General features: G+C 42.3%; 1 protein-coding gene across 18 annotated transcripts in view; it reads left to right on the plus strand.

Moving 5' to 3' along the window:
• The first annotated feature begins 6669 nt into the window (after nt 1-6669).
• The window catches only part of Mpdz (multiple PDZ domain crumbs cell polarity complex component), a 158010-nt gene continuing 151605 nt past the window's right edge, over nt 6670-13074 (plus strand). For all 18 annotated transcript variants that reach the window (XM_013122071.3, XM_040757236.1, XM_013122077.3 and 15 more), the window contains exon 1: nt 6670-6802. The gene's annotated coding sequence lies outside the window, so the exon portion shown is untranslated. The remainder of the gene's footprint in view (nt 6803-13074) is intronic.

Consider the following 13074-nt stretch of genomic DNA (forward strand, 5'->3'; position numbering starts at 1 on the left):
AGATGTGGTTTAAAAATATTCCTGCCAATTATAATAAACTAGAACTGCACGTGTGTTGGACATTAGCCACCCTTAGGAAGAGGATGCTGCAAACATGCCATCTAGTTTCCATTTAAACAAAGTATTGTTAGTAGGAACTATGCTGGGGAAAGGAAATGGGGATAGTTCAGTGTTCCACAACTGGATATCCCTTAATCACATGACCCCAAGGAAAGGCTTTGGTACCTAGATTATGCTAACCTCAGAGTTCCACGGAAACACCCACAGGCATGTGGCCAACTGTGAGAAAAGCAGAATAAAGGCCGTGTTTGGGAAGCATCTACCAGAGACCTCTGATTTTCAGTGGATCAAAAGTGTAATGTCTGTGGCGTGCCTGTACAGCTGGCAGGATCAGACATTTCACTTGTTTTAGAATTGTAGAGTATCCAGGAATATTAACTATATACGCTTAGTTTATGCTTGTACTTGATCAACTATTATGCTATCAGATTATTCAGGGTAATAAAGAAGTCACCCAAAACTTCTTTCATATAAAAGTGACACGAAATAGAGCCCCTTGGTAATCTGCATGAGATTCGTGTGTCTGGGTCACATAATGCACCAAGTTCTAACATTTAAAAATTATTTGTATTAAATGTTTTAAGTGTGTGTATGTTGTTTGTGTGTGCTCATGCGGGGATGTGCACATGAATGTAGATGCCTTTGGAGGCCAGAGGCCTCAGATTTTGGAGCTGATATGGATGATAGGAGTTGAACCTGGGTCTACTTCCAGAACAAAACATGATCCGAATTACTGAGAAGTCTCTCTAGCTTCTCCAGCTATTAGAAGACAGCCTCCAAGACAATACAGAGAAACCCTGTCTCGAAAAAAATCTAAAAAATAAAAAAAAAAAAGAATTGCCACACTGATTTTCAGAGTAGACAACCTAGTTTCCATTCTCACCAACAGGGTCCAAGAGTTCTCATCAACATTTACTGTATTTTGTTTTCTTAATCCTAGCCTTTCTGACCAAGGTAAGGTGAAATTTTGAAGGAAATTTAATTGCTTTTGTCTAACGGCTAAGGACTGCGAGCAGTTTTAAACACATTTCTCAGCTATTTGTATTTCTTCTGAGAACTCTCTGTTTAGTTTCATGCCCCACTTTTAAATTGCCTTATTTTCTTGATGTTCAGTTCTGAGCTCTTTATATAGACATTTGCTCATTCATGTTCATTGCTGCTCTATTTATAATATCCAGAAATTGGAAACAGCTTAGACATCCATCAGCTGATGAATGGATAATAAAATTTTGGTACCTATACACAATTAGAATCTTATTCAATCATAAAGAGAAAAGAAATTGTTAAATTTACAGGTTAATGAATGGGTTAGGAAAACATATTGAATGAGGTAACCCAGGCCCAGAAAAACATAAGTCACATGTTCTCATTCACATGTAGATCCTAACGTTGAATCTTTAGTCTGTGAGTTTATGTTGAAGCATCTGTAAAGTCCAGGAAATTAGAGAGGAGCTATGGTGGTCTGAATGTTCAAATATCCACCATAGGCTTGGGTATTTGTTCCACTTGGTCCCTAGATGGTGACAATGCTTGAGGAGATTTAAGAAAATAACATCACTGATTGTGGGTTTGAGATTTTATAGCCTGGCCCTACTTCTAATTCACTCTCTCTTCCCTGTGCATGGCTCTGAAGACATGAGCTATAAGCGTTCTGTGTTGGCTGTCATGTCTGCCTGCTGCAATGTATCCCTACCATGATGATGAACTCCTATCCCTCTGGGACTATAAGCCAAATAAATTCTTCATTCTTTAAGTTGCATTGGTTATAGTGTTTTTATCTAAGCAAATGAAAAGGAACTTGTACAGAGTCTTTGGTGAAGCAGAGGATAAACACCATAGGGGATGGTAGCAAAATGGCATGAAGAGGAAAGGGGGAATAGTGGGGATGGAGGTTTAAATGGAGGTTTAACTGAGGAGAGGGATGGCAGGGGAGGGAGTGGGTGGTGAGATATGGGATAACTAATGTGAAAAAACTAAAGGTGTCGTTAAAAGTTGCATGGAAGCCATTTTGTAAGATAGATATCCAATTAAACTCATAAAATAAAGCTGAGCTTATTTCCCACCACCCCTTTTATATAAGTGTGAGTTTAGTTGGAGTTACCCTACACGGAGATAATGCTCCTTACAGAAGCCACAAGATGACAAAGAGAAAATCAAGTGTGTGATCCTTCCCATGGAGTTGTTGGTAGGAAGTATTCCAGAGAGCACCAAAATAGAACAGGATATTGTCATTGCTCTTCAGACCTTGATACTAAGACTCCTTTTTTAAGACAGCACATGCTTTGGCTGCGGATGTGGAGATCAGGGAAGTATTGATGAGGCAGCTCTTCCCCACTAACCAGATTTCATAGTAGTGCAGGTGCTACGCAGGTTGCTGTTGGAGTAAAATGTCAGCAATGGCTCTTCCTAGTTGTGAACCCTGTTAGCTACAATAATCATCAGCATGGTATAATATCCCAAGCGTGTAATAGTGGCATGAATGTTATGTGGGTAAGCAATTGTTTTCTGATTGGGCTTAAGGCTTGCTCCTCATGCCTGGTGCTGTAAATTTGCCAAGAACCCATTGTTGGGAAACTCACAAGCCCCTGGGAGGAACCTGCTACTAGTATTCTGCCAAGTGGACATAGTAGCAAACTGACCTCTAAATCCATCTCTTTACCCATAGGTCAGTATAGCTATCAAACCTTATCATACAAGTTTCTTTGTGCAGTATATGGTGGTTAATGTAGAAACTTGCAGATTTTAAAAGTATAGCAAGTAGGTGCCTGTGGTATACTTATCCACAAATATGGAATCTATATCACACTTTCCCAAGGCTGAGGAACCATTACAAAAGTGGGCACAGAAAGATTGTTAAGAATTGGAGGTCAAAGAAGACCAAAGCAAAGCAGTGTCTTCCTGACATGACACACGTCTTTAAAGGTTTTATCGATGTTATAAAAACACTATGACCTAAAGCAACTTGGGGAGAAAAAGGTTTATTTGACTCACATATCCTGTGTCATAGCCAACTGAGGGAAGCCAAGGCAGGAACTCAAACAGGCCAGGAACACGGAGACGAGAACTGTCACAGAGGCTGTGGAGGAGTGCTGCTTTCTGGACTGTTCCTTGTGGTTTGGGCAGCCTGCTTATGTCTACAGCACCCAGTACCACCAGTTTAGGGATAGTGCCACACACGGTGGAGTGGAGCAAGGGCATTGTTCTCAACTGAGGGAACTTTTTCTGAAAAGACTCTAGCTATTGTCACACTTTCATAAAACTAGTCAGCGCAACTGAACCGCGCTGGTGAATTCGTTGGTGCTGTGAAGGCCTTCACAAGACCAAGCCAGCCAATAGCCCACCATGGAAGAGAGACAGAATCATGTTCCTTCATCCCTAGCTGAGGCACTGTTTACAGTTGATGGTTTCTGGGGGAAGGAGAGTCCGTTTCACTTAAATCTGTGGCCCCAGGTAGGTCAAACAAGTTCTCTGGCACGGTCCTATACCCAGAAGAATGTCCATAGCATAAATTAGAATTTAGAGGCTATTAAAATTTAAAAAAGAGGATGCCAAGTTGGGAACGTGTGCAAATGGGAGTGGATCTGGAAAGGTTGGGGGGGGAGGTGACATGGTTGAACATGATCAACATATATGGTATGCATTCTCAAAAAATTAAATATTATTCATTTTAGAAATAAAAATGGCTCAAGCATTATTTGGATTTATGAAAAGTGGATGACTGTGGAGAATGCCTCATTGGGGATATTACTGGAATGAGGACATTGTAATGTTCTGTTTGCTTTCAGAGTCTATATCCAATGTAAAATATAAGGAATCTTAATAGTGTATGTTAGGCAAATGAAGTTATCTCACAGTTTGGCAACTGTCTTATCTCCTTTGTGCTTTGTGTTACTCTGTTAGCTTCTTGAGTATTTTAAAAAGTGTATGTAATGTCCATTCTGACATTTAGGAACCAAGTAAAAGCCAATACAGAAACAATAATGTGGATTGCCCACTTTGGATCTTTTTTTTGTTTTTTGTTTTACGAGACAGGGTTTGTCTGTATTGTTTTGGAGGCTGCCCACTTTGGGTCTTAAGTGTCCACACTGCTCTAGAGCCCACATGTTATAAAGACTTGATGGCATCAGCTGGCAGATTTGCCTTTCAAAGGTGAACAGTAATGGGAAGTTTCCAGGTCTTTGGCCTCATGCCCTTGAAGGACACAGTAGGACCAGTCTCTTCCTCTCCTTCATTCCTACCATCAGTAAGCATTTTTCGTTTGCCACACTTTTCTTATGATGTACTTCCATGCGGAAGACCAAACGCAACAAAGTCAACAGACCATAGGCTCAAACCTCCAAGGTATAAGTCCAAATAAAGCTCTCTTCTTTTTAAGTGGACGAATGCAGGTACTGATTATAATGACCGAAAATTGACTCGGAATGGGCTAGCTCCAAAGTTATATCCATGAACTGTCACCCTTTCAATCATTTATTTATCTTTTGCCATTTGAACCCCAGCATTTTGCTAGGCTCTCGGATTACAAGGTGATTTGGATTTTGATCTCATAGACTTTATGGATTAATAGCAGAGCGAAGAGAGATACTCAGCAGTGCATAAGTATTTGTAAAAAGTAAATCTGCAACCATAAGGCAAGATGTGTAGTATGAAGCCAAAATAGGGTACAATGAGAGTTTACTACAATGGTTCTATTCTAAGTTGGAGAAGTAATGGACACTGAAGTTTGCATGATGGCCAGACTTGAGCGTATGGATAGTACAATTTTATTTTGGGTAGGTCAGGTATGAGACAAACAAGGATGTTCAATAAATGCTTGAATATATGAGACACTTGAGCTGAACATATAAATTTACAATTTCTTGGCCATTTAATGACAAGGTAGAAGTGAGAATGTTTTTAGAGGGCCACCTAAGACAAAAAGAAGATCTGTAACTGAATCTGGAGGAATTCTAGCGTTTAAGGGTGGCAAAGACAGAGGGGAAACTTAATGAGAGGCAGTTTGACCTGAAGACAAGGTCATTTAATGTTTTAAAATTTCTAAAGCTATTTCTGTTGGCTTCTTCTTAAAAGGAACCATCAAAGCTTACAAATTTTTGCTTCTAAAAGGAAGAAACAAAACAAAAAATGTTTTGATTGAATGAAATCAAAAGTGGGCTATAGTAAGGGCGAGAGGGGCAGAGGCAAGGACTCCAAGAAGAGCGATCAGCATCTATGAACTCTGAACGCATGAGAGAACAGGACAGGAGCTACAAAATAGAAAATAGATCCCATGGATTTAGCTAGAAGAAGGCCTGTGCCCTAATTAAGACACCTGTCCGTGCAGTGATGGCCCAGAAGTTAGGGTCTCTGAGGAGGAACAAGTCTGGTGGAGGCAGAACTCTGGCCCCTCCTGCTACTCTTTCCTTTGTCTTTGTTTCTAAGATGGGAGACCTGAAGTACAGATAAAAGTAGGAGGAGAAAGTTAAGATGGGATGAACTTTCCCTCACCTGAACTACAGTTTCATTTTCAAGATCCCACAGTTGATTCATTCTGGGGACACACAGTTAGAATTTTTATTTTCCCGCTGGACATATGTGTGCTGATCCGAGTTTTGTGGAACCAAGGGGATTGAGGGTTTGAGCTAGGTGTTCAACCAACTCCCATGAGCAGGCAAAAATATCCATCGAGAGACACCAGTTTCATTCTGGAGCTTTGTGTATTTTATGTGCTGCCTTCCTCCTTAAATATTTAGTAAATGTTGAAGAAATGCAAATTGATTTTTAGTAGACAAAACAAAATTACAAATCTGCCAAAGGAAAAAATAGTATACTTTTATTCAGCGTTAAACGCTATTCTTGCAAATATTTTAAATTCTGAGAGTTTTACATTGTACACTCTAATATTAGATGAGAGAGGGGGGGAGAGAGAGAGAGAGAGAGAGAGAGAGAGAGAGAGAGAGAGAGAGAGAGAGAGAGAGAGAGAGAGAGAGAGAGAGAGAGAGAGAGAGAGACTCACGGGGGTGGGAGGGTGAGGGTGGGGGTGAGGATGGATTGTGGGACTCCAGGACAGAGGTCAACCGAAAAAGGCACAAAACAGAAATGAGCACCCACTCTCAGACAACTCAGAGCATTTCCCCCTGTTTACTGGTCCCCACCCCCTTTTAAATGGCTCACCAGGCTAAGAACGCATCTTGGTGTGCTAAGGAACTTCTCAAGAAAGGGCTTCCCTTGGCCACTAAAGAAGTAGGAAAACTGCAACAGTGCAACAGTCCAAGAGGCCGGGAGTATAAAACACAAAAACTGCTTTCTTAGCCCATTTCAAGTTTTTGCTAAAATATGAACAAGGTTCTAGTGCAAGCGTTTCCCGCGTAATAGTTGGAAAATACTTACACTAAGAAGCAAACAAACAACCCATTTCCTTTGTAGGTCCCATGTAGGAGCCTGCCCCACACCCTGCCGCCTCGGTCGCACAGTCCGTCACCCACGCGGGCCGGGAGGCCGGGGCGCCGGTCGTTCCATCCCGGCGGCGGCTGGGCCGCGCCCCTGATTGGCCAGCGCGCCGGGCCGGCGTCACGGCTTCCCGCAGCCCCGCGGCCTCCGGGAGCCTGGTCGGCGCGCAGCGAGGCTGGCCGGCCGCGGGCTCCGGTTCCCCGGCCACGCGTGAACGTGCTCGCCCAGCCCGAGCTGCCGGGGCCGTGACTGTAGCTGAGAGGGGCGCAAGCGCTCTGCCCACCCCGGGAGACCCGCCGGGCCGCAGACCCGGGTAAGTGGCCCCGCCCGGGCGAGCACTGGCCCCCGGGGGCTCTGGAAGTTTCCCCGGCTGCGCGCTCCCCGCCGGGCTCTCCCCGCGGCCTGCGCCCGGGCTTGAGCGCCTGTTGCTGTCCCTGGGCCTGGGCGGTGCGGGGAGTGCGGGAGGATCGCGGCCTGGAAGCGGGGACCGGGGCTGCGGGAGCCGCTTTGTGTTGGAGCAGTGCTGAGCGGGGCACGGTGGTGCGCTTGGGGCTGGCATTCTCGAGCGGCGCGGGGGCTGGGCAGTTCCTTCCCCGGGTCGCCGGCGGCGGTGAGGAGGAGGGGGCGGCGGTGGCCGCGGCGGATGCGAGGGGTTTGTCTCTGCGCGGGGAGGATGCCCCGGGCATGCAGGCCTGCGGGAGGAGGCTGGGGTTTCCTTCTAGCATCAGATAAGAGGGCGGTGACTTCACCAGCCAGAGGGAAAACCCCTCTCCTTGGTGTTATTTCAGTGTCCTGAGGGGATGTGTGTGAGAACTCAGCCCAGGCCACTTCATCCTGTGGTGTAGGACAGCATCATCTTTGAGTGTCCATAGATCCTCCTTTAGGATGCCTTTTCTAAACATCAGTAATCTGGGAACATGGAGGGGATTGGTACGGGGACTCTGAGAGGTTTTTCGGTGTATAATTTGTTCAGAGAGTATGAAGATGATGCAATGCTCAAATTATCCAGGTTAGTATATTATAGTTTTAGAGGCTGATGGAGTCCAGGTAAACAATTGCATTTAAAAACCCTAATAAAATTGAACGTCTTTGATTTAAACTTCTAATACAATGTTTTGGATAAATGCACTTGGGCTTTGTCCCTTGATAAAGTAAAGCTTATTTGGGATGCCCTGTAACTTGTCTTAAAGCCTCTTCCTCATTTGTTAAAAGTAAGCAAAAATTGATGGGATGTTTTCTCAACACAGATAATTTTCTCAACACAGATAATAGCTCATATACGCACTATCTTTCATAATGTTCCTTTCTTCCATGGATTCTACTGTTACTTCTTCTAGCTTCTTTTGGTTTTCTTTCTTCTTTTACCATGTTCTTCTTTTGCCACAGAAACCCTGGTGGAGGCTTGGAGAGGGACCTAAGTTTGTTTTTAGAGTGCTCCAAATTCCAGTCACATAGATAATCTACTGAATCCTTAGATGTGTCTTTGCGTTTTAATGTTTTTTTTGTGGGGCCACACCATGGGGGAGTAAAGGCTGTCTATACCACATACTTTTCTGCAGGTTGGAGGTTTCTAGAGAGACCATTTTAAAAATGCAAATTTTCATTGATCAGTGCTGGTTGGCACTTTCAGCATTTAACTAACGAGGTAGGCAAACTGGTTTGCAAATGAAAGCTTGGACACGTGGTTTGGAGGTAACATTAGGGGACTTAGAAGCTGCTGAGCAACAGTGAGTTGCTGGGAAGGTAACTGTCCTGAGTTAGAGACAGATTTTTCTGCAGATTACATCCCTGTCTGTCATCAAAGATTTGACTGAGTTGAGTTGCAGATTGGCTTCACGTTCTACATTCATAATATGGCCAACATATTCTGAATTTCATAAAATATTTTGAGGCAAAGTTGACATACTGGACTGGATATGCCTCCAAATATGGTGTTTACCCCATCTGCCAGAGAAAGATCTACAGTCAAGAATGAAGAAACAGATGAGTTCTCAGTGAATTCAGCCTTGCTAGATGCATGGGGAAAGATTATATATATACCCCACTTTTATGGGTTTGTAAAAATAGACATTTGGCCTTAGGTAGAATTTCATTGGGCGTAGTCACATTGTTTCAAGCATCAGTTTGCTGATAAGAAAGGTATTTTCTCTTATAAATTTAAGCATTGTGTACTGAAGAGTATTTACACAAAAGTGAGAAATCCTATTCGGTATGAGAAAACTATTATAATTACATGATTTTAGTGGGACTCCGTGAGAGGTAAGACACCCAGGAGAAATGGGTGCTAATTAAGCAGTTGCCTTCAATATCTAAGGAAGTTAGTCGATGGAGTTAGATAGCGATAGGTAGCTCACGGGACTTGTTGAATTGGAATAGGGTTGTAGGGTGTACTGGAAGGGGGGGATGCAAAATAAATACAAGACAGTGCTCTGGAAGCTTGATGTCTTTACTGATCACAGGGGAGATTGGAAAGCTCTTATGGATGGTCTTGAGAGTCATAAAAAAGCAGCCAATAGGCCTGGCATCTCTGGACATGCTGAAGTGATGCAGTTTTGTTGTTGATGCTGCTGCTAGTGTAAATTGGTGGTTTTTCATTAATAAATCGGCATAGACCTGTAGGAGAAGTATCTGGGAAGAAGGTGGCAGCAAAGACTAAAGAGGTTCTCAGTTTTTATCTTTCTAGTGCAGAATTGAAGCTTTGTGTCAAGGGGAAACATTCGAATGAGGAAGCGAAAGGACTAGGAAGCTTGCAGGTATAGGCTAAGTTTTGTTTTTCCCAGTGTTTTTCGTTTCCATCTGGGACCTCAGGGAAGTTATCCAAATGTCCTTATATTTACCTGCAGTCCTTTCAAGACAGTCTAGGCTCTCCTGTCATGTGCTTCAAAACTCGTCTGGCTTCTACCCATTGCCTGCTTTCAAAGCTACATAGTTTTGGGTGTGTGTGAAAAGGCATCTCCTTCCCAGTTGACTGTAGTTGACTCAAGAGCTGGAGAACTGTAATGGACGTCGCTGGGACAACAGGAAGTGCTATGCTTTGTTCTCAAGGGCAGCAGTCAACAAGTGTGGCATTTGCTTGGCTGGTTCCCGTCTCCTTTCCGCATGTTTTCAGGGTCTTCCTTCTTTGTATGTGTTGCCCTAATTTCTTCTTAAAAGGATGCCCAGTCTCATTAGATTAAAGCCACCAGTTACCCCACTTAACCTGACTTACTTCTTTAAAGAAGCTCTCCAAATAGTGTCATCTTATCAGGTACAAATGAATTGGATTTCTCATGAGTTTTTGGGAAAGAGACAGTGTATTCCTTAACCCATAAGAACATTAGTTCTTGGAGAAACCCAGCCTGTAAGCTGATTAGAACCAGAAGGATAGGCTGGCCCAGGGTGAAGGAGAGAGGTCACATGGAGACTGCTGGGTAGTCTGAGCATCACTGTGGTAATATAATGCTTGGTAAGAAAGGGAGACTGCTATTTGAGGAAAGGCTATTTTATCTCTGGCCCAAGGCCTATGGTTTTCTTAAGTGCTTACTGGGTACTGTTTGTCTAGGGCTCTTTCTTTTTTTGATAGACCTTTAGTTCTTCTTAGTGTTTTACAAAAGCATAATTTTCTTAAATTATATTTTCTAAGCCTTAAATATAGTAAGACATTCATTAAAGTAAAATGTTAAAGTAAGCATTATGATTTTTGTGTAGGATTAAAACAACACAATTTGTTTAATTAATTAACTTTGTGTTTCTGGAGACAGGGTCTAATGTAGTCTCAGCTGGCCTCTGATTCACTGTGTAGCTGAAGTTGGCCTTAAGCTCCTGATTCCTTTGCCTTCACCTCTGTGGTGTTGAGATTATGGAGGGGCACACTACCACACCTAGCACAATTGCATTGATTTAGAAACTATGTCCCATGTGTGTTTTGCAGCCTAATCTTTGTCATAGTTTTTTCCCCTTTTGAAAGTTTCCCCCTTTCAGAAAAAAATAGAAGATTAAAAAGGCAGTGTAATCATATGTAATCAAATAACAAAAGCTTTCATTTGGATGTTGAAATTACATTTGATGATTTAGAGACATAGAAAAGCCATTCTTCCAGTTCTGACCATCTGGGTGAAGAAAAACCAACTAAACAAAAGAGAAAATCGAGACTATCATTTGTACATTTTCTTTCCTTTCTATCTTTTTGCCTGTGGTAGTTAGACTTGTTGGGTTTAGGGAATTCTTATCTTTACATTTCTTACTCTTATAAAACCATTTTACCTCCAGGTTTAAGATATTCTAAATAAATGCTTGAAGGAAAAACAAGAAAGCAAACATTTGTAAGAAAGACAAAAACACACACAATGAAGTCAACACACACACACACACACCTCTTTTTAAGTAAAAAGCCAGTTAGGTTGTTATTGTTGGCAGTTTTGAATATATAGGGAATAGATCATCTCCTCTATTGATTACCTTTAAGGCTATATTGACTATAAATGTTTCTTTTCATAACTCCTTTTTGAGAGTGACAGACATGAATTGAAGGTGTGTGTGTGTGTGTGTGTGTGTGTGTGTGTGTGTGTGTGTGTGTGTGTGTGTAGCTTAGCTTAGTAGAGTGTTACCTGGCCCTCCTCTGTTGTGTTCACAGTTTTCTTGGGAGTATTGAGTAGAGTTATCTTGTGCCAGTTTAGAGAAGTATAAATATAATGGGGGCACAGAGAGGGGCCTCTGCCTGCCCTTTAAGCATTTGAATCATGTAAAAGACTAGAGGAGAGCCATGCATTCAATTCAGGATAGAGAGTATGGACAGAGGGGGCTTCCTGACGATGATTGGCCGGCTAGCTTAGGCTAGTCCATGAAGTCTTTAAGTTTGGTGAGAGGCGGTGCTCTAATCTAGTGAGTGTTAGAGGAAGACACCTGAGGTGCCTGCAGCTCACCCACAGAGACATAAACATATATTTTACATGTGTAGATACATATACAGCATTTCAATGCTTCTTATTACATTGTTTGCTGAATACAGATTGGATCAGGCTAAGTCAGAAAGCAGTTTTCATTCTGTCGTATAGCTGATAGGAGACAACAGGATAGACAGACCTTTGGGGCTGGGTTATTGCTCCCTAGCAACCCCATTCAAGTTGGTGAATATCTCTTTAGCTAAAGAGTTTCAGACTTCAAGTTTTCTTTTTTTTTAAAGATTTTATTTATTTATTACATATACACCAGATTGAATTGTAGATGGTTGTCAGCCACCATGTGGTTGCTGGGAATTGAACTCAAGACCTCTGGAAGAGCAGTCAGTGCTCTTAACCTCTGAGCCATCTCTCCAGCCCCGACTTCAAGTTTTCTTAAGGCGGCCTGGCTGTTTAACATAGTTGTTAGTCTAAGACATTCCTTATGACCCTTTATATCTCTTTCCTGCATCCTTAACCTACCCATGTCCCTTCTTCAGGGACCAGCAACTCTCTGTCAGTGCAGATGAGCTGGTACACACAGAGCTTGACTAAACTGAATGAAGTGATTTTATAGGCTGCTCCAGCATTTTGACTATGTAATTATTTTAGAGTTCAATGATGTTATTTATAGTTATCGCTTAGTTCTGTTTATTGTTCAGTGCTAGTTCATTGAATGGATATACCATTAAAGAGATTTGAATGGTTTAGAATTCGTCTGTACTTTCACCCTTCAATTACCGTATATTCATTCTTACTTTTGTGGATGAGTAGAAACTTTACCCATTTAATTTCTATAGTTGAGAATTGTGAATTAAAACAATAAAAAACAGATTGCCTGGTGAAAAAGCCATACACATATGCGTATGTGCTTTAATTTACTCCCTTGTAATTTTACTTGCACAAAGGACATAAAAATGAACACCTGAAGTGGTTAGATGAGGTGACAAATGTGTGTGTGTGTGTGTGTGTGTGTGTGTGTGTGTGTGTGAGAGAGAGAGAGAGAGAGAGAGAGAATGCAAGCAGTAAAAATTGTTCTTTTATTGGCATGGGAAAAGCTAACATCTTTATTGGTAACAATAAAGTGTATGAATATTATAACAGTAAATGGATGTTATTTTAACAACAGGCGATTTTTGATTCATTTAGGGTGGAAAGGGCAAGGAATATTTCTGTGTTTTCTGGTACTTACTGTCTTCAGTTCAATATAATCCTTGTGCCAAAGGAGCATATTTTAGGATAGTGTATTCTGATCCTTGTGTTTTGAGTACGCATCAGACTTTCTTCTTCTCCCTCCTCCTTCTTCTTCTCCTCCTCCTCCTCTTTCTCCTCTTCTTTTCTTTTTCTGAGGTAGGGTTTCTCTGTGTCCTGGAACTCACTTTATAGACCAGCCTGGCCTTGCACTCACAGAGATCCACCTGCCTCTGCCTCCTGAGTACTGTCATTGAAGGTGAGCGCTACCACCGCTTGCCAGTAAGAATAGATGCTTCAGCCGGGAAAGTCCAATGTCTGTCCTTCCTTCCTTTTCCCAGTACTTGGGACTGAACTTAAGACCCTAGGTGTGCTGAACCAGTGCTCCACCACCGAGCCACACCAGCCCCATGGTTCGCAGCCTTCTTAAGGATAGGGTCCTCTTGGTGGTCATAGAATTTCAGTGTCTTTATTAGAT

This window comes from Mesocricetus auratus, unplaced genomic scaffold (genome assembly GCF_017639785.1).
Source record: "Mesocricetus auratus isolate SY011 unplaced genomic scaffold, BCM_Maur_2.0 Super-Scaffold_100014, whole genome shotgun sequence".
NCBI lineage: Eukaryota > Metazoa > Chordata > Mammalia > Rodentia > Cricetidae > Mesocricetus > Mesocricetus auratus.